The sequence below is a fragment of the Astyanax mexicanus genome, chromosome 17, assembly GCF_023375975.1.
Source record: "Astyanax mexicanus isolate ESR-SI-001 chromosome 17, AstMex3_surface, whole genome shotgun sequence".
In the NCBI taxonomy this organism is placed as follows: Eukaryota; Metazoa; Chordata; class Actinopteri; order Characiformes; family Acestrorhamphidae; genus Astyanax; species Astyanax mexicanus.
Window position 1 is genome coordinate 40,127,585 of NC_064424.1, and position 22,716 is coordinate 40,150,300.

The 22,716-nt window shown below is 37.0% G+C and overlaps 1 protein-coding gene and 1 long non-coding RNA gene across 2 annotated transcripts in view; both read right to left on the reverse strand.

The window, feature by feature from the left end:
• si:ch211-196i2.1 (collagen alpha-1(I) chain) overlaps positions 1 to 22,716 on the reverse strand; it is a 205,912-nt gene that overhangs the window by 156,309 nt on the left and 26,887 nt on the right. The window lies entirely within an intron of this gene.
• Positions 18,399 to 19,648, reverse strand: LOC125782435 (uncharacterized). The gene is made up of 2 exons (XR_007425114.1): positions 19,443 to 19,648; positions 18,399 to 18,787 (listed from the first exon to the last, which is right to left on the reverse strand). It is a non-coding gene; the product is annotated as an uncharacterized LOC125782435 (long non-coding RNA).

Genomic DNA, 22,716 nt, shown 5'->3' on the forward strand with positions numbered 1-22,716 from the left:
CACTTTCAAGCCCCTAACTTTTGAGTGCGCCATTTCAGTCATTTTTATGGACTGGTCCCCAGGGCTTTACTGTAGCCAGGAAGCTGTGATTATTTTCTTTTGCTATTAAAAGCAAAATTCTCAATAAATAGAACAAATGTTCCCATTATTCCAGTGTTATTCAGGATGAATTAAATAAGGTAAATTTACTTAAATCATTTAAGATTTTCGTCGTCTCAAATTTTGATGAATGCTTACTAAAACTTGGGGTAATTAGACTTAAAACCTTTGGTCATGTCTAAATGGTAAGTTAATTTAACTGATGCTTCTCTGTTTAATCAATAGTTTTAAACAGTTCTTTAGACATTTTACAACTGGTGAATAAGGTGAATAAAATAGATTTGTATTTACTCATTACTCATCGTCAACCACTTTGTCCATTAAGGGTCGTGGAGGGGAGGGGGGGGGGGGGGGCTGGAAACTATCCCAGCAGGTATCGGGCGGAAGGCAGGATACACCCTGGACAGGCCGCCAATCCATCGCAGGGCAGACAGACACAGACAGACAGATACATTCACTCACACACTCACACCTAAGGGGCAATTTCAATCAAGTTCCAATTAGTCTGAACATGCCGTCATTGGACTGTGGGAGGAAACCGGAGAACCCGCAGGAAACCCACGCAGACACGGGGAGAACGTGCCAACTCCACACAGAAAGAGGGGTGGAGCGTTGTGTGTTGTGCTCTTACTGTGAGACTGCACCGGAAGGGGGGGAGGGAGGGCACCACGCTGACAGTCACGCTGTCTACTGCTCTCTGGTCCAATGAAGGTAATTTAAAAAACAGAACATTTCCTCACTTTCTGAAAAAAAAAACGGGATGCCCGGGACAGGACGTGAAATACGGACATGTCCCGGGAAATAAGGACGTTTGGTCACCCTACACATCACAGCCCACAGAGAGAAAAGTTCAGTTTGACTGTACAACCTACAAGTTTAAGGACAGGTCATTAACCATGAAACAAGAGCTACAAATCTACCTAATGTAGGCTGGGTGAATGACTACACACTGATGGTGAGTGTCAGAAACTGGTCATTTATAATACTGTATGGAGTTGAACAAAAGTTCATCTTCAAGTTCAACAGACAAACCACAAGGATTTGACACTCAACGTTAATGTACCTATTGCACAATCAATCTTACGTATTTAAGATTATTGCAATGATTACATTCTCACTCAACAGAAGCAGACTGTAGTTTTTCTTAATTAAAGGGACACTACTAAAAAAATAAAAATAAACAATGACATGACAAGTTAAGTTGATGAGACTTTTAACAGGATGCAGTAGACAAAACAAGCTTACATTAGTAGTCTCAAAATCATTCATTCACATACATTAGCTATAGAGTGAACAGTACTGAGAGCACAGCCACACAGAGTTACTGCAGCTCAGAAAATGATGCTTGTTCTTACAGCCTACAACACAGAGACCAAGCTGTTAATCATAACAAATGAGAGTCAGAAAATGGGGGACAGAAAATGGGGGACACACCCAGTTTACAAATAGATTGAGCCAGAGGCCAATGGAAAAGAAGCTGTCTATAGCAACAGACTAAACTCAGTTATTATATTTGGTTCAAAGATCTCAGTTTAAATGTATATGTGTCCACAAATGTTCAGCTAACTCAAAATAGTTGAGTACTTTACTGTACTTTACTTTACGTACTTTACGCACTCATTCACTTTAGCAGCCTTAAGCTATATACCATATTTGCACTACTGTTATACGGGTTCTATTTATACTGTCATTCCATCTCAATCACCATCAATATTGCACTATTGTCTTTCATCTTACTTATGTTTATTGTGTCTTGTTTCCTTGTTTTTGTCTCATGTATGTCTATTTGTGTCCCTGCTGTATTGTACACATAGTGTCTCCCATTCTTTCTTTTATCATATCTATTATCTGTACCTGCTGTAAAATTGGGAAGGAGAGTAGCATAATTTCAATTCTCTGTATGTCCTGTACAAAAGCAGTATTGACAATAAAACTACTTGACTTTACTTGACTTGACTAATGTTTAGAAATATCCAACTTTCTGTAAAACACGCTTAATTAATTTGAGTTCAAACAACTTATGGGTTTAAGGTGAGGCCTCATAGGCACAGCGCACAATCAAAGCAGAAATTGTGAAACCAAGCATGTGTTGAGTGCTGCGCTACATTTGGGGTAAGGGCACAATTACGTAAATTAGGTCCATCCAACCATTACATTAATGCGTTCTCTCCATCCCTACAGAAGAGGATACTTTCAGCGCTAAGAAACAGGAACTCTGAGCTGTTTAATTTCTGCCCCGGGCCTCTTCATCTGGACCTGCTCCAGCTGTAGAATCAGGGGAAGTGACCTGTCGCTGTGGCCTCCCTACTTAAGATCATATTACTGTAATGGGCCTGGAACAGCAGATACAGCCATTATCCTTCACCATTACGATCAGCTGATCAGATAGAAGGTGGATAACTGTAAGAGCTAAATGATTAAAGGCTTCCACCTGCCTGACTGGATGTGCAGAACAATCACACAAGAAAAAAAAATAAACTGGTGATGAAGCCTTAGAACTATTGTTTCTACTTTACATTTAAATATGCATGTGATTTACCTTGGACAATATACTGTATTTGCAGGGGTTGGACGATGAACCTGAAACACTTAACATTTTAGTGTGTGAGGTTTCATGGCTAAATTGGAGCAGCCTGGTGGCCAATCTACATTAATTGCACATTGCACCAGTAAGAGCAGAGTGTGAAGGTTCAATTAGCAGGGTAAGAGCACAGTTTTGCTCAAAATATTGAAATGGCCACAACATTATGGGTGACATACCAGAGTTCAAAAGAGGACAAATTGTTGGTGCACGTCTTACTGGAGCATCTGTGACCAAGACAGCAAGTCTTTGTGATGTATCAAGAGCCACGGTATCCAGGGTAATGTCAGCATACCACCAAGAAGGACCACCCACATCCAACAGGATTAACTGTGGACGCTGTAAGAGGAAGCTGTCTGAAAGGGATGTTCGGGTGCTAACCAGGATTGTATCCAAAACAACATAAAACCACGGCTGATCAAATCACGCAGAATTCAATGTGCACCTCAACTCTCCTGTTTCCACCAGAACTGTCCGTCACCACAATAAATTATTGTGGTCTAAAACCAGGTGTTTCAGTTTTATTGTCCAACCCCTGTATATACAGTGTATTACAAAAGTGAATACACCCCTCACATTTCTGCAGATGTTTAAGTATATCTTTTCATGAGACAACACTGACAAAATGACATTTTGACACAATGAAAAGTTGTTATTTTGGGTTTAGGTCTGGGGACAAGCTTGACCAGTCCATTACCTTTACCCCCAGCCTCTTCAATAAAGCAGTGCTTGTCTTAGAGGTGTGTTTGGGGTCATTATCATGTTGGAACACTGCCCTGCAACCCAGTGTCCAGAGGAAGAGGATCATGCTCTGCTTCAGTATTTTACAGTACATATTGGAGTTCATGTGTCCCTCAATGAAATGTACAGTATCTACCCAACACCTGCTGCACCCATGCAGTCCCAGATCATGGTATTCCCACCACCAAGCTTGACTGTAGGCCTGATACACTTACAGGTATCTTTATACTCCTCACCTGATTGTTGCCACACATGCTTAAGACCATCTGCATGAATTAATCTTGGCCTCTTCAGACCATAGGACAGTACCAGTACTGGACAGTTCCAGTAATCCATTACCTTTGTTGACATGTCTTCAGCAAAGTTTTCACTGGCTTTCTTTTGTACAGACTTCAGAAGAGGCTCTTTTCTGGGGTGACAGTCATGCAGACTAATTTGATGTGGTGTGTAGTGTATGGTCTGAGCACTGACAGGCTGAACTCCACCTTTACAGTGCGGATGTGGATGTGACGCTGAGCATGTGCACTCAGCTTCTTTGGACAACCAACGCGAGGTCTGTTCTAAAGTGGACCCTGCTGTTTTTTTTAAAACGCTGGATGATCCTGGCCGCTGTGCTACAGCTCAGTTTCAGGGTATTGGCAATCTTCTTGTAGCCTTGGCCATCTTTGTGTAGCACAACAATTCGTCTTTTAAGATCCTTAGAGAGTTCTTTGCCATGAGGTGCCATGTTGGAACATTCAGTGACCAGTATAAGAGAGTGTGAGAGCTGTACTACAAAATTGAACACACCTGCTCCCTATGCACATCTGAGACCTAGTAACACTAACGAATCACATGACATTTTGGAGGGAAAATGACAAGCAGTGGTCAATTTGGACATTTAGGGGTGTGGTCTCATATGAGTGTACTCACTTTTGTTGCTGGTGGTTAAGAGATAATGGCTGTATATTATATTGAGTTATTTTGAGGGAAGAATACATTTTATACTGTTATATAAGATGCACACAGACTACTTTTTGTTGTAACAAAGTGTCATTTTGTCAGTGTTGTACTATGAAAAGATATATTTAAATATCTGCAGAAATGTGAGGGATGTACACACTTTTGTGATACACTGTCTCTGCCTGTTTTTGTGAGTTATGAGTGAGATATTGTTAAATTAAATGTAAAAAGAGACAATTCTAGTAGGCTTAAGCCATTTAAAGTTTCATAGACTATGGGTTGTACTTATACTAATACTAATACTAATACTAGAGATGGGCGATATGGCCCAAAAAAAAACTTTTAGATTTTTCAATTTAAATCGATTTTTTTCCCATACCAAAATCTCCTAAAAGTCTCGCTAGAAGTCGCTAAATGATGTCATCGCCTAATTTGCATAATACATGTTTTTGAAGCTGTAAAGGATTAAAAATTTGAGAGAGAAAAATGTGAGTAAAAACACTCTAAATATGTTAGAAATGATACAAATGAACTCCAACAAATGAACAACTTCTGTTGCTTTTTAAATAGGCAGTTACGTCTCAAAATAACTTTATTTTTACGTAAATTACGTAAATCAGTTTGTTGCCGTGTTGTTAAATGTTATTATAAGAGCAGTTTTTTTTTATTTTGTTATTTATTTATTTTATTTTTTTTTAGCTTTCTTGAGTTTTCTTTATTTTCAAACCTATTATAGACAAATTGTTAAATAGCTTTTTACAAAGAGGGAGACGCGTGCGCGTGAGGGAGGGAGAGAGGGGCGGGGCTAAGCTCAGGGGAGCGTCAGTGATGGAAATTAAAACTCAGAGAAAATCGATTTTCATGAAAACACATCGTCCTTAACTGTAAATTCGATTTAATCGATAACATCGATTAATCACCCAGCTCTAACTAATACTTATACGAATAAAAATGGCTAATTATTAACATTGAAAATCATATCTGTATTCAAATCTTTCAGTTGTTTCCAAACTTCCTTTAGGCTCTGTGGCAGAAATATGTTACAATAATTTATTTTCTTACAGTTCATCTCCTCCAACATTCAAACTGGTCTCGCTGGAGAAGCCTTGAAGAAGCAACACGGCTTGGCCCAGCAGAACAGATCGGGCCCTTTTCCGTTCTGTTTGCTTTAACTGTTCCTCATCTGGAAAACATGGAAGGAGGGAACTGTCCACACCTCGGGGGCCTGAAGGAGGAAGGGCCAAAGTCCAGCTAAATCCACCAGAGGTTAATTAATAGTATATACGGAAAAGGAACAAGGCCTTGCAGACAGCAGTATCATTCCTCATCATGACTAGTCTTAGCTCTGTTAGGTAATGCTGATGCTGATGCAGAACAGCAAAAACAGCCTGCAGGAATAACTACTGTGATTTTTCCATATAAGGGACCACATGCTGGACAAATGGCATTGTAGAAATAGCTTTAAAAATAGATTTAAGGTGGACTAAAAAGCCTTTATTAAATAAAATGACAAAGATCTTACATCTGCCATGAGATATTCTCTCGAATATTAATAGTGTCTCCCTGATGCCCACACATCATGTACAGTCTCTCAGAAATCAGTATATAGGGTGGCTCACGCACATTTTTGGGCAACAGAGTGAGCAAGTGATGGACATACAGGTCTCTTTTTTTGGTGGGCGGGGTATACACTTCTGCTCTCTGTTGCAGTGTTTAGTGGACTGAAAACATATTTGAGCCATAAGTTATGATATTATGTCAGCAAATTAGGTTTTGTGATTTCAACTAGTGCTTATAAGCTGTCAGTCTTTCATTTCAAGTTCATTGAAGTGGAAAATTGGAACAAGCTAAATGAACAGGTTGTAAGTTATTAAATGAGTCAGTGTTGTAAGGAGCAGTAAAGCCACCATGCTGAAGACTCAAGACTGGAGCTAGCCATGCTAGCTAATGAGCATGCTAGCTCTTTTGCCATTCAGAGGTGAGTATTATCAGACTGTAGCCTGCTGCTATCGCTGACTAGCACTACTAGAGCAGTATTAGCACTAGCTGCTAACCACGCTAGCTCTTTTGCTGTTCAGAGGTGAGTATTATCAGACTGTAGCCTGCTGCTATCGCTGACTAGCACTACTAGAGCAGTATTAGCATTAGCCGATAACCACGCTAGCTCTTTTGATGTTCAGAGGTAAGTATTATAAGCCTGTACCCTGCTGCTAACCTCGGCTAGCACTGCTGGAGCACTTTACACACGTTGAACTTGCACTTTTATTATAGGGTAAATTATTCAGATCATATGCTAATCCACACTTGGTAACTCACACTATCTGAAGTATATTTTAATTGCTGTATCTTTTACTTAGTAGCACCACATTTACCCATGCCTCTCCTAAGTTATATTTACTTACACCATTAAAATTCACAGTGTAGTTTCTCTTTAAAATGTAAAATAACACTTTAAATAAGTAAAAAAGTTAAAAATCCTCTTTAACAGAACAGTATTTAAATACTTAACTCTTTAGCTGTAGTCCAACAAAACCTTTAGCCTTTGTAATGGAACATGTCTCTGTTTTAACTGTTTAAGCCCTGCTGAAAGCATCCCTCCCTAATTGCCTGGCAGGCCTTTCAGCACTGCAGACCTGCACAATGCTGAGATCTGTTTTTTTAGGGAAAGATGGAAAGAGGGAGAGCCAGTCGACACACGTCTGAGCCAGGGAAGCAGATTATGTGGAAACAGAAGAAAAACACAGGCAGGGGAAAAGTGCTGCAGGTTAGAGACTGCATGGTGTATTGTAGGAGTGAATGGAGGTAATCATGAGGTGAAGTGAGTCTGTGGCCACGGGCAAACGACTGCATCTGAACAACGCCGGGACGTCAGTGGACTGTCAGAAATCTGTCCCGCTGTGAGACACTAGCCAGAGGGAAGAGTAAGCAATACTGACTGTCAGGGTTTTCAAAGGTGATGCTCATCTCATACGAGAGACATACTGGATTTTTATAGAGGCTTTCTCTGGATAAGTCTGGATAAAGACGGCATCTGACATCATTTACTTGCATAATTAACTCACTATCAGTGTGGAGTGTTTTCCACCATGGCTACCAAGGTATTCAGGCAAATTTTATATAATGTTTGCCTGTTTGAAGACAGTGTTATAGCTCAAAAGAGCTACAGAGAGAACAGTGACTCCATGCTGGCTGAAAACTACAACACAGTAACTTGGCAGTGTCTCTTATATATGGTTATTGTAAAGAATAATTATTTTAGTATTGTATTGTACTTTAGAGCTGTCAACATAAAAACATTAATTAAACATGATTAATTTGGAATCAGTAATGCTTTATTCTTTTTTTAAAGCAATTAATTACTCCACTAAGTTTGACCCCAACTTCCGCCATAAAAAAGTAAAAAAAAGTTTTAAACATACAAGTATATACTAGTATTTTAATTGACACCACATAAATAAATATAATTACTTTTTACATTGCTTACATTCATTCTTTTTAAAATATTTTTAAATATCCACTATTATACATTGTGTCTTAAAAGTTAATCACAGAATAATGACACCACTAATTTTATTTATTTATGCTAAAGCTTACTTTAAAAAGCTGCAATACTCTATAGTGGCTTCATGTGCTGTCTATGTTTTTAGTATTCACTGGTTTCAAGTATTGTTTTCTAATTTTTTTTGTACATACTATTTTTCATTATACATCTATTTTTAGCTTTTGGACTGTTTTTGACTGTTGTACAGTGTATAAACAGTGGCAGAGCTAGAAGTTTTTAAGTTTCTTACGTTTTTTGGCACAAAATGAATGTACTGTATATAGACAAACGACTCTCAATTCACACAGCATGTGAGAAAATCCAGAATTTTATACTTTTTTTTCCTTTTTACTTTTCCACAAATACTGTCATTTCAAAACATCAAAGCATAAAAAAATCTCTCCTACATAGGCATTAATCACCTTGGTCATTAGAGTCACTAGTTCTCTAAGGCAAGGAACAGAGATGAGTGACAGGACAGGGGCAATTCAGAGGGTAAATCAGATTTCAGCTGGGCCAATGCCCTTGTAGCCCTGCCCCTAGAACTGCCAGTGTATGTAAATGATGATCTCTGTTCTGATTGGTTGCTTCACATTAAGCTATTTATTAAATGCAGGCCAGGGTAAAACTCTCCTTATTAATTCAGATCAAATGGGTGGAGCTAAACTGCTATACGCTGAATAGATGACTATACGCAATGTTAAATCTAAGTTTGTGTGAAATTAAACATACTTTAAAGGGAAAACTAAACTTTCAAATGTTAACTGACTCCACCCTTAGCTCAAATTTGAAAAAGGGAGAAAGGCTAAAAAATGGGAGGGGTAGTTCGGGAGAAGCACAGGGTGATGTATGGGTTTAGAAGTAGCATGATTGGCTAAGCTGCACTGGCAGCAGTAAGTCTCTGACAGTGGTGAGACCAGATGATTGGATGTCAGCAGGGGGTGGGTATTATTGATTGATTGATCTGCATATTGTGATGTGTTGTGAAGGTTAGGAAATGTTTATTACATTTTAAGCAGCATTGGTATGGTTTTATTACTTCAAATGAACACATTTATAAAAACATTCATAAAACTTACAAATAATGTTTAATAATGTCCTAACTTTTTTTTCTAATTTTAATTTACAATGATTTGAAACATTATTGAGCCATAATATAATTATTGTTAATTAATGGACCCTTAATGTAAAGTCTAATTGTAATATTTAATGCTGTGTGTCTGAGAGGCCGAGTGTACAGTACTCTTTATTGCTGTAACAGATCTGCGCAGGAGGAGGTTGAGGATGTGGAGTGTAAAATAAGCGTTTTACTGAGGAACAGGGTGAAATTAGACACGGCCTCCCTCACAGCAACTTTAACACACATGAGAAGCTCGAAACACCCGCCATCTGGACAGCCAAGTGCCAACAATAGCCTCATAAAGCAAATTCACCATTTCAGGCCATTTCCTCATGGAAAACAAAGCCATGGAGGAGCATCACTGCCTTTAATCTCAGATAATCAGGGATGACACTTGTCAGAAGGTATTTTACTCAAGAGCTTCACTGAGCATGACTTAAAGGACTAATGTGAGAGCACTGTGAAATCAATGTATATGTTTCAATCTCATTATCCCTTTGAGTCTTGACTCATGATGCTCCAGCTTTGTATATCTGATGGTCATGTGGAATTAGTACCAGAGGTCCAGCTGAATCCTATTCATAAGTAAAAAATGAAATAAACATTGTAAATAGTGTGATGCCAGTCTATGGCTAAATTTACACATATCTACATATTTATAAAAACAGAGATTTGACTCCTTGTGTTTCTGTCCACACAGCTGCTAGCTTTTCAAGCTAGTATTGTTGAAGAAATTTATACATAAATATATACATAAATAAAATTAATTGTCACATTATAACTAGACCCAACAACATTAATTTAACTTTTTTTTTCACCTTTCATAAACTCAAAATATTTAATCTGAATATATATATATATATATATATATATATATATATATATATATATATATATATATATATATATATATATATATATATATTTAAATAAATACAACAAAATTAAGTCAAAATAAAGATCTATACATTTAAGTTATTCTAATTCTTTTTTTTATCAGACTTTAAACAACTTCTGCATTTATTTCATTAAGCTATGTAGCTATTTAGCAACCTGCTTCTTCATACTAGATAGCTACCAGCTAGCTAACTTAGCTATATCATCCCCAGTCCTTGTTCACACACCAAGTCTCCACGCTAGCATTTAGCTTAAGCTATTTTGCCGGCTAACATCCTGCTTCTCCAGACTTGATAGCTACAGCTAGCTAACTTATCTATATCATCCACAGTCCTTATCCATACACCGAGTCTCCAAACTAGCATTTACCGGCTAACAACCTGCTTCTCTGGAATAAAAAGTTAGCTAACTTAGTTAACGAGTTTGCCCTATTATCTGCCAGTTCTGCCTATTGCACAGTTTCTGTTCCCTCTCTGCCAATTGCGTTAAGGAAATTCACTTAAACACTTAAACTTTATTCTCACAAAAAAAGCTAACAACATTCCAGCTCACCAGAAACTCAAACGAGAGCCAAATTAATTTACCAGTCAACCTATTGATAACACACAAGATTAACTTGCTGGCAAAAAAAAACTTGCTGGCCCTAAAATGTGACAAAGTATTTAGCCTATCTTATTTCATGTTTTTGCATTTCGTTTGTAGAGTCTGGAGGAAGAGTGGAGAGACACACAGTCCAAACTGCTCGAGGTCTAGTGTGAAGTTTCCACCAATCAGTGATGGTTTGGAGAGACATGTCATCTTCTGGTGTTGATCCACTGTTATTGTACACTGTAAGCCCGGATAAGTTGAATTTCCTTAAAAAGTTTGAGGAAACAGGTTGCCTTAAAAAAAGTTAACTAATAAGTAATGAAAACTTATTTTATGCTGGTCACCATTTTGAAAAATTCCTGCAGAAAACGTTGTTGTGGTGGGAAGAATTCGGGAAGTGTCGTGTGGAGCTGCAGGAACAGAACAGCGAGTTCAGTCGGTGATGCTGGTATGGAATATTGTGACATACTTAAGCTTTAGAAAATGTTTAAAGAACTAAGGATTCAATAAGTGCATTCATGAGTTATTACAATATAATAAAATATCATCATATTGCTCAGCTCTACTGCTGTGATGGGTCACAGATGAAAGCAGAGCTCAGTCTCTATTTCCACTGAGACTCTCAGACCTGAAGTGTGAACAGATGGAGTCAGCCTCCTGACCTCCTGACCCTCTCTGAGCTCAGTGTGTGTGTGAGTCAGTAGATGATGTGGAGCAGTAGCGGTCAGTCCATGACCGGCCTGTAGCGGTGTCTTACACATTAAATGAGAAAAACAGTCCTGAGATGAGAGACATGTTCAAAACAGAGTGCTGAGATTCACATGAATGTTGTGGAGCTAAAGTGGACAGGATGAAATACATGAACTTTCCTTACAAAGAAACTGAAATGACTAGGACTTCGGAGTAGTAGTCACTGCTATTACTGCTTAATCAGCACAGTGTTTGTGTTTAAACTGTAAGGTACACAGTAAGCCCGGATAGGTTGAATTTACTTTAAAAGTTAGAGGAAACCGGTTGCCTTAAAAGTTAACTAATGGGTTATAGAGCTTAGATTCTCTGCCCGAACCCGACCTGACCCGAGGACCGACCCGAAATCTTGTTGGGTCGGGCCGAGATTTCCCACCACATTCCTCGGGCCGGGTCGGGTCGGGCTCCAGAAAATAGTCTGAGATGTAGGCATCTGTTTTTTAATTATATTTTTATTAAGCTCTGGTGTGATAATCACAATGTTGCTAAGTAACCAATTATTTTTGTTTACGAAAATTAACGAAATAACAAAAACTGAAAGTGAAAAAATATTTGTGTTAACTGAATCTAATAAAAACGGTAATTAAAAGGAAAAAACATAACTAACTGGAACTGTATTGTGTGTTTATAAAACTAACTAAAACAAACTAGAATTACTGATAAAATACCCTCATTTTCGTGATTAATTTATTTATAAGCGCTGTTTTCACTCCCAGAGTTGTACAGCGGGGGGTGTTGCGCCGATTCTGTTTGCGCAGTCGGATTCAGCAGGGAGTCGGATACGGCACAACAACGGCAGCGCGCGGCAGCTCGTGGTTCCTGGCATTAGGTCTTGTTTAAAGCTCTCACGCTAACCGCTAAATACAACAGAAAACACTGAGAAACTTATGTATGGGATTAGAATATGAGCGCAAGGAGAAAAAAGAGAAACAGGAGATACAGTATGTGAGAACCTTTACCTGTGAGTAGTTCATACACCAGAACACGCAAATCTCGCTCATTCAAACAGCCCGAAAACAGCCAGTTTAGGGCTCGGGCAGAACGTGCACGGGCTCGGGCTGGGTCGGGTCAGATTTTTTGGGCCCGATCTATGCTCTAATGAGTAATGAAAACTTAAGTTAGCATAACTTAAAACATCAGGTTATTACAACTTAAGGAGAAGTTGATTTTGACTTTTTTATTTTTGTTTATCTTTTTTATTTTTATTTTAAGTTTATTATACCTTACTCAGTTTGCTCAGTTTTTGAGTTGAATTTACTATAAACAATTGAGGAAACCGGTTGCCATAAAAAAGTTAAGTAAAGGTTAATGAAAACTTATGTTAGCATAACTTAAAACATCAAGTTATTACAACTAAAAGGGAACTTTTATTTTTATTTATTTCTAAGGCAGCCCAGGTGGAATCACTACACACTGATGGTGAGTGTCAGAAACTTTTGGACACACCCAGTATGCAAATAGATTGTGACAAAAGCCAATGGAAAAGAAGCTGCCAATAGCAACAGACTAAACTCAGGTATTACAGTCATATGAAAAAGTTTGGGCACCCCTATTAATCTTAATCATTTTTAGTTGTAAATATTTGGGTGTTTGCAACAGCCATTTCAGTTTGATATATCTAATAACTGATGGACACAGTAATATTTCAGACAACTTTTTGTATCCTTCCTCTGAACAACTATGTTGAACAATCTTTGTTTTTAGATCATTTGAGAGTTGTTTTGATGAGCCCATGATGCCACTCTTCAGAGGAGATTCAAATAGGAGAACAACTTGCAATTGGTCACCTTAAATACCTTTTCTCATGATTGGATAAACCTGGCTATGAAGTTCAAAGCTCAATGAGGTTACCAAACCAATTTTGTGCTTCAGTAATTCAGTAAAAAGTAGTTAGGAGTATTCAAATCAATAAAATGATAAGGGTGCTCATACTTTTGCAACGGTCAAATTTTGGTTTAATGCATATTGCACATTTTCTGTTAGTACAATAAACCTCATTTCAATCCTGAAATATTACTGTGTCCATCAGTTATTAGATACATCAAACTGAAAGGGCTGTTGCAGACACCCAAATATTTACAACTAAAAATGATTAAGATTAATAGGGTGCCCAAACTTTTTCATATGACTGTATATAATATATGAGTTTCACATTTTGAACTGAATTACTGAAATAAAGTTATTTTTCAATGATATTCTTATTTTTTAAGGTGCACTTCATACTGTTTATGAATGTAGAGTAAAAAGGGAATCTATACAATCTATAGTTTACCAAATGTAAACAAGTGAGGGGTTGCAATTAAAAAAATTAAATAATGCATAATTCAACACTGATTCAACCACAAATTAAAAAAAAATTAAACGCTGGCTCCATTTTGCTGAACTGTGGACCGTTTTTAAGGCATGCTGACCTCCTCATCAGAAAGAGCAGCTCAGCTTTGAGAAACAGAACCTGATGGATACCAGCTGCCCTGTATGAGCCGTAAAGCTCTGTTTGCTTAATGAAAGCTCATGTGGCTGCAGACCAGTTAAACCCAGAGCTGCTCGGCTTTGTTCTCGTGGTAAGTTCCTTCACTGTCTCGTTAGGATCATTCTCGTCATGTTAGGAGCCATTCAAGGGCCACGACAACAGCAGAACCGCTCCGACTCGGCCTTTTAAAGGCTCGTAAAAGCACTTGTAAAGCTTTTGCCTCATGCGCTGCGGCAAACCTGACCTGAGCTTTAGCCTTCAGTGTTACTCTTCAGAGACCTAACAAAATCACGGCCAATGGCAGGCAGGTCTATGTGGGGGGTGAGCTTCGTTTCTGCACCAGTGACGGGCCATCGCGCCGGTCAGGAGCAATAATACAGAGCTATTTACAGCCCCGCTCTTTTACTTTCCGCTCTATAAAGAGCATTACATCATGACTGAACATTTAGACTGAGCCGAAGCCAAAGTGAATACATACTGCAGTCATTCAGACTGAAATGTTGTGCTTGGAGCTCGGTGTTAATTACTGAAATAACAGAAACCTCACCTGCTTTAAGTGCACTGTGAAAAGGGCAATATAATAAGTTGTAATGCTACTTGAGTGGTAAAGTAGACAATGTGAACAGGTGTGTGTTTTACAATAATATTACAGTTGAGTTTGCTAAGATTTCAGTTTAAAAGTCATGTATAGTGGTGTGAAAAGGTGTTTGTCCTTTTTATGATTTCTTATTTTTTTAATGTTTGTCACTGTTAAATGTTTCAGTAAAAAAGGATGGACGCCGTGTCGCAGTGGAGCTGACGGTCTGTTATTGGTCCCGCCCATAACCAGCCCTTTTACAATAACCACACCTTTTTGAATAGAGCTAAATAATGTTTTTAAAAAACAAATTCTGTGGGGATATAAAAATTAGACAATATAATTTAAATAATGGAGGTAGAATTACAGTATATTAGAAAAAAAATGTGATAGAAAGTTGTCTGTTTTGCCATTGAAACCTATGTGGGTGGGGTTACACAGCTTTCTGCAACCGAACAGCAGGGGGCGCCCGACCTGTGGTGGCTTCACTTTTGAGAGACGATGCTCTGTCCAGCTATATACAGTCTATGTTTCAGATTATCAAACAAATATAAATATTATTCAAAGACAACACAAGTAAACACAAAAAGCAGTTTCTAAAGAACGGCTTTCATTATTCAGAGAGAAAACAAATTCCAAACCTACATGACCCTGTGTAAAAAAGTCTTTGCACCCCCTTTTAAAACATAACTTTAAACTGTGGTTTATCACACCTATTTCTTTAGCCACACCTGTTCTGAATCAAGAAACCAATTAAACAGGACCTGCCTTATAAAGCAAATTAACATAAAAGATACTCAAAAGCTAATAAAAAACATAATGCGTAAAGTTTCGCAACTTTCTGAATTTCCTTTTTTTTTAAGTAAACTTGATTTCAGATGAATTTAAGTAACTTCAACTAGGTTTCAAGACTTAAATGTTACATAGAGTAAATAAGTGAACTGAACTTCAGTCAATCCTTTCTTTAGTAAACTTTACTTCATTTCTACATACAATATTACCTAATTACAATGACTTGATTTATACAATAGTGTTATATGTAATTTTAGTTAAAACACTTTATTTTTCTGAACAGACCAACTCTTACTGTCTCAACACATGGATGGCACGTAATACATTCCGTTTAGTATACTAAACTAAAAATGTATTACGTGCCATTCATGTGTTGAGACAGTGTAATGTGTGTGTTTTAACTAAAAATATTTACATTTCAGGAATTATAATATATTATTTATCATAAATTATTCGAGTAATATAAATTAAGTAATTTTAATGAGGTAATATTGTATGCAGAAATGAAGTAAAGTTTACTAAAAGAAAGGATTGACTGATGTTCAGTTCACTTATTTACTCGATGTAACATTTAAGTCTTGAAACCAAGGTGAAGTTACTTAAATTTACATTAAATTAAATGTATACATTTTTTATAAAAATTTACGCATCATTTTTTCAGTGTAGACATCATAATATCTAATATCTAAAAAATACAAAAACAAATGAGCCTGGAAAAGGTTATAAAGCTATTATTAAAGTTTTGGGCTCCAGCAAACCACAGCGAGAGCCATTATTCATAAATGGCGAAAACGTGAAACAGAGGTAAACCTTCCCAGGAGTGGCTGGCCAACCAAAATGACCCCAAGAGAGCAGCGATGACTCATCCAAGAGGTCAAAAAGACCCCAGAGCCAGAGAACTGCAGGCCTCACTTGCCTCAGTTAAGGATAGCGTTCATGACTCCAACGTGCGAAAGAGACTGGGCAAAAATGTGCGCCAAGACAAAAAACACTCCAATGTGGCGCAACAATTTACACAAAATCTACAAATAACAGTCTTCCAAAATTCCTCCACTAAGCTAACGATATTTATGTATATCATCATCGCAATGTGTGCATGCAGAATAGTCACATCGCTTGATGTTCAATGTAAGATAAGGCATAATACATTTATCAAACTCATTAGGCTTTTGCTGCTTAATACTAGTATTGTTATGAAATTAACAATTAATTAATTTTTGGGAGGTGGAACATGTCTGAAGCACCTCCCTTATTCAATGTAACATAATATAAATCTCCTGGACTACTCTCAGGCACCATGAAGAGTTTTCCTTAGTCCTCCCTTTAATTAACTAGACTTAAACTGAACTTAAAAGTCTTAAATCAATTATTTCAGTCACTGTGGTTTGTCGTTCTGACGTCCTTCCCAATGCAGTCATTTCCAGTTCCCTCTCATTAGTTTACTGATTAGTTCACTAATCAGACGATGCCACCAGCAGTGTGGAGGCCAGCATGTGCAGACGAGTCACATGACGACAGTCAATTACATCTTTTTGAACTGGACTGGAAATCATTAACTCTAATCACTAACAGGTGGAGAGGGAGGGCCATCCCAGAATGAGTTCGGCTAATTATGCTAATTAAGGCTAATTAGGATTTCTGAGACTTTCTGAGGCTGTACATGGATGTGGCATCATCAGGTATACCACTGGGAAAGAACCCCCTGCACTGTGAGCCTGGATAAGTTACATTTATTTAAATAATTTGAAGTAATTTGCTGCCTCAAATGTATTTAATAATGTTTACTAAAAATTTGAGTTAATTCAACCTAAAAAAGTAATAAATGTAAGTTTATTTACTTGATGTTTGTTTCGATATATCAATTGTTTTGCACAATAATTCCATTATCAATTTTATTGATGGGTACTAAAATAGGTTTGGGCTTTGTCTACTTTTCAAATTTCTTCAGACTATATTGCCCAGGATGCACCACACGTAAAGTGTGTCCCAATTCAGGGGCTGCATCCTTCGAAGGACTCATTTAAAGGCTGATTATGTCACAGCGGAGCGACTAGGCTGTCCCATTTCGAAGGCTCCTTCGAATGCGGCCGACAAACGCGGCCTACATTTCCTCAGAAACGAAGGATCCACCAGGTGCATCCTTCACAGCCTACAGTATCCCAAGATTCATTGCGTGCCGACTTCAGCACACAAAACGGTGGTGTCAGAAGGGAGTAAGCTGTATTTTATATTTAGAGTTCAGAAATCAATTTCTGGTGGAATAACCCTGGTTTTTAATCACAGTTTCATGCATCTTGGCATCATGTTCTCCTCCACCAGTCTTACACACTGCTTTTGGATAACTTTATGCCTTTACTCCTGGTGCAAAAATTCAAGCAGTTCAGTTTGTTTTGTTTGTGGCTTGTGACGATCCATCTTCCTCTTGATTATATTCCAGTGATTTTCAATTAGGTAAAATTAAAGAAACCCATAATTTTTAAGTGGTCTCTTATTTTTTTCTTTATTTTTCCAGTGCTGTATATGCCTTTTGAGGCTCCTGGCTATAAATAAATGTGGCATCATCAGGTACACAACTGGCAAAGACCCCCCTGCATTGAGAGCCTTTATTTATTTAAATAACTTAAAGTAAGTATTTGCCTTAAATGTATTTAGTAATGCTTACCTAATCAGTGTTGCCAACTTAGCGACTTTGTCGCTATATTTAGCGACTTTTCAGACCCTCTAGCGACTAGCGACAAATCTAGCCAGTTTTTATGGTGTTATTGGAGACTTTTGGCGACTCTGAGAAGAACACACGCTCTTACTGTCCTCCGCGCTGCAGCGGGCGCTGCCGTGAGCCCCGCCCCGCACCACTCACAGTGCAGACCCACACTCTCTCACACTCATAGCACACACACACACACCGCTCCACGAACACATTGTAAATGAATCTCGCGTGCCCATAGCCGCCGCTGACTGACCCCGCTATGTATTTACAGAGCAGAAGTATTAATATTAATGTGTCTTTATAAAAAGCTAAATATCTATTGAACCATTGAACAATTTGTCTATGATATGTTTAAAAATAAAGAAAACTTATGAAAATGTAAAAAAATTAAAATAAAACAAACTAACTAAACATAGAATAACAGTTCCGGCTGCTCTTCTAATAACATTTAAGAACATGGCAAAAAACTAATTTATGTAATTGTAGCCCAACTTGCTAGTTGACGGGATCACTTAAGTGAGCTAGGGTGGACCAGAGTCTAGGTTCGGATAGAGGAGTTGAAATAAATGGACCAAATGAGTTACAAGAGCCACAGATATGGTATGAGATTGAAATGTATTTAAATTAAACAACAACAAATAACAAATAAGCCGGCATTCAAAGTATATAGAAAATGTCTAGTAAATGTCAATGTCCATTGTTGGGTGCACCTTCAAAGTAACAAATAAAAGAAATGGAGAATGGACATTAAGGCGAGGTCCTACCCCTCTGATGAAATCCAGGAAAAGATGAAAAAAAAAAAACAATGTTGTAGGTGAATCCGTTCCTACCACAAACATCAGCGTTTGCAACAGTGAAATCAACAGCTTGTCTTCCTCAAAGGTGTGGCACTTTGGTCAGGAACTGAATTTGGGTGGCTCGCCATCTCCCCAGAAGGGAGAGAATCCAGGATCCTGGTACTTTCAGGGTCTCTCAAAAACCTAGCCTGTATATTGACAGGGCTATGATTATTTACAGTTCATTTAACTGTGTAGTTACACTTAACAAATATACTTCATATAGTATATAAAGTACAAAATAACACATCATCTTATCTTTTTTAACAAATCAACCACTGTTTTAACCAGCTATTTTATATTGATTTTTAATTGTTTCTCTAATATAGTTCATGAGTAAGTCAGTGCTTAAAACAACTTGAACCTTATACACCATGAATTGTATGTTTTGATTCTTACTCCTTGCTCAAAAATAATACTTAAACCTTCCAAAAATAATAAAAATAAAATAAAAACAAGCTCACAATCCAATAATAGCAAAACACAGTTTGAATTACAACTATATTTCTTGTTGTGGAGATAACTCTCTCTAAAACGTCCAGCAGGTGGTGCTATTACTCCACAAATGAGACAAAGCCAAAACTACAGCTAACAAAACTCACATTATCCTCATATTGAGCTATATGATGATTATTTGTATAATGTTTCATAAACTTTTAAGGCAAATATGGATTTAGACACAATATTTAAACACTATTTTCAGTAAACAGTTGTAAACTCAAAGTGAATCAAACTAGAGTAGTAACACTGCTTAAGCACATCATGTGTGGCTAATTAACAATTAAACTTAAAACTTTTACTCACCAAATTAAACAGAAAAGGATCAAATAATCCTCACAATTATCAGTTTTGGACCTCTGCTGCTGGAAAGCACCATGAACACCATATAATTTAGGGTTTAGGCTGTATTTTTTTCCCCAGCTATCCAACTATCTCCTAAGCTCCACACCACCATTTTGTTCTGGCTGTTTCTCCTCTAGTTTTCCACTTACTTCTAGAAGAAAGGCGGGATCAAGCCTTCCTGCTCCAATAGGATGCTAGCTCTGTCTGGGTTAACCAATGAGCTTCAACTCCAATGAAATGGTTTTATATTACTGGATATCGGTGCAATTTTTTAATTACAGAAAAATAATACATAAATCATGAGCTTATTTTTTCTCTCTGGATAACAATCTTTTTTAATATGTATATTTCAGATTTTTTAAAGAGAAGTATTTCAAGTTGCGCATGAAACATTTAGATGTTATTTATTTGAATATTTATTAACCCATTTTTTCTATGGGGTTACATAATTCACGTAAAAATGAAGTTAATGTAAAAAAAGTGACGTCCTATTTAAAAAAACAACAGAAGTTGTTCATTTGTAACATTTCTAACATATTTATTGTGTTTTTTACTTACTTTTTTCTCTCCCACAACCCTAATCCTTTACAGCTTCAAAAACATGTATTATGCAAATTATGCGATGACGTCATTTAGCGACTTCTAGCGACTTTTAGGACAGCCAATAGCTACTTTCCTTACTGAGGAGTTGGCAACACTGTACCTAATACTTACAAAAAACAAATATTATGAATAAACTGTAAGTTAATTATAGTGCTACTATCAATATTGTATAATAAAATAAGTTTGATCTACTTTTTGATGTAAACATACTCAAAATACATTCAACACAGATACAATAAACAGTATTGGTAAACAATTTTATAAATTCAAGTTTATCTATTATGTACTGATGTTTATCTATTGTGTTTATGTTTATCTATTTTTAACATATTAAGTTTGTGCTTATCAGACAGTTTAATGTAGTTTTCAGTCTGATATGCTTTAAAGGTAATAAATATACATTTGTACTCTTTTTTTTAACTTAATTTCCAATGCCCTTGTATTTGTTTATGTTCAGTTCCACCTGTTCACATTAACTGCACAGTTAATTAACCTGGACTTTAATAATTTATAAAGTGGTTTGAAGCAAAAATAGAATCAAAATCACTGGCTCCATCATTTCTCAGCTCTGACTTCGATTGTGGCGGGTAGAATCTCAAACAGGAAACAGGAAATACTCCAGAGGGTAGACTGTCCCATTTCAGTACTGCCATCGCAGCCTACCCACAGTGCCCTTTGAAGGATGCAGCCCCTGAATTGTGACACAGCTTTAGACATCACACCTGTTCCCAATCACATGACACTGCACATGACAACACCAGGAAGTAAATCAGTAAATAAATGAATATTATTCTAAATGCAGAAACTGAAGTCAAAGTGTGTTCAGACGTTGAACAGGTACTGTAAATGTGTGCCACTGATTCCACGATGGGCTTTTATCTCAGTATTAGTTTGTGTTCTGCAGTTATTTTCAAACTATCCAACACACTAAGAAAAGTGAGTACAGATTTGTACTTAAAAGGGTACAAAGCTTGTCGCTGGGACTGTACCTTATAATGAGGTACAAAAAAGTATCTTTCAGTGAAAGTCCTTTTTTGTACCCATGGTTTTTGTGCCAGTAAAGATTATAAAAATTATAAACATTATCATCAACTAAATTTGGATCAAAAACTTGATGATCGAAAATTGTCTGGCTTTCAAATAAAAAATGTGCAATTAAAATATATATTGTTTGTTAGTACAGTGATACAGAATACTGAATGTACCCTTTGGCTGCAGGTTAAATGGTACAAATCTGTATTTATTGCTGTTAGGAATTACTTTGTACTTCAGAGGGAACAAATCTGACCCTGTAAAGACCAATATTGTACTTTTAAGGGTACAATTATGAAGAGTGTACCTCTGAGTACAAAAAAGTACTCATATCGTACCTCTGTTTTTTAGAGTGAATGAAAACATGGTTATAAACATAAAAGCAGTCAGAATCCCTTCTCTTTGTCCCTTTCAGAGCTGATCACTCTAAACAGCTCTCTGCTCAGGCATGCAGGAAACGCTACAGTAATGACCTGAGAATGACATAATCTCATCCAGCGCAGACGTAATTGTTTGGCAATGGAAACGACAATCAGTCATTCCACCCTGTCCTCAGTTTAAGATAGCTGTGTGTTTCTGTGTGTGTGTGTGTGTGTGTGTGTGTGTATGTGTGTGTGTGTGTGTGTGTGTGTGTGTGTGCATCCGGACAGGTGATGTAATGTAGATGCAGTTTAATGACACATTGCAGCCAAGATACAATGATGCAATCAGCGTAACTGTGTGCTTAGATAAACTCACTGAAACAGATGACAGTTACAAACAGGAAAACAGAACAACTCCAACAGCTCTGTTTCATCTCCTTTATACAGACAAATCAATATGACAGCAGGATGTTGGAAGACTCAATAGAAGGATTTGGCAACAATAGAACAAAAACCCTGTTTACACCTGATCACTTCATCTGGATTATATCTGGACAAGGCAAAGTCATATAATAATGAAAGCGTAAACACACCCAAAACACATTTAACACAGATACAAATCCCATCACTCACACCATTTCATAACACTGACTGAGATGCATTTGAGACACATGTTTGGAACATCGGGCACGATGCATTCAACAACCCAAACTCCACCCATCCAGTATAACTTTGCATATGATTTAATCAGTCTAAACAGTCATTTTCCTTCCCTAAATTTGATAAATATATAAAAAAATAGATTTATCTATTCAATTAAGGCTTTAATTAATGGCTATTAAATATACAGCTCTGAAAAAAATAAGAGGCCACTTCAGTTTCTGAATCAGTTTCTCTGATTTTGCTATTTATAGGTTTATGTTTGAGTAAAATGAACATTGTTTTATATTCTATGAACTACAGACAAAATTTCTCCCAAATTGCAAATGAAAATATTGTCATTTAGAGCATTAATTTGCAGAAAATGAGAAATGACTGAAATAACAAAACAAAAAAAGATGCAGAACTTTCAAATCTCAAATAATGCAAAGAAAACATGTTCATATAAAAAAAAAAAATTAAGAGCTCAAAAATCAATATCTGGTGGAATAACCCTGGTTTTTAATCACAGTTTTTATACATCTTGGCATGTTCTCCTCCACCAGTCTTGCACACTGCTTTTGGATACTTTTTTCAAA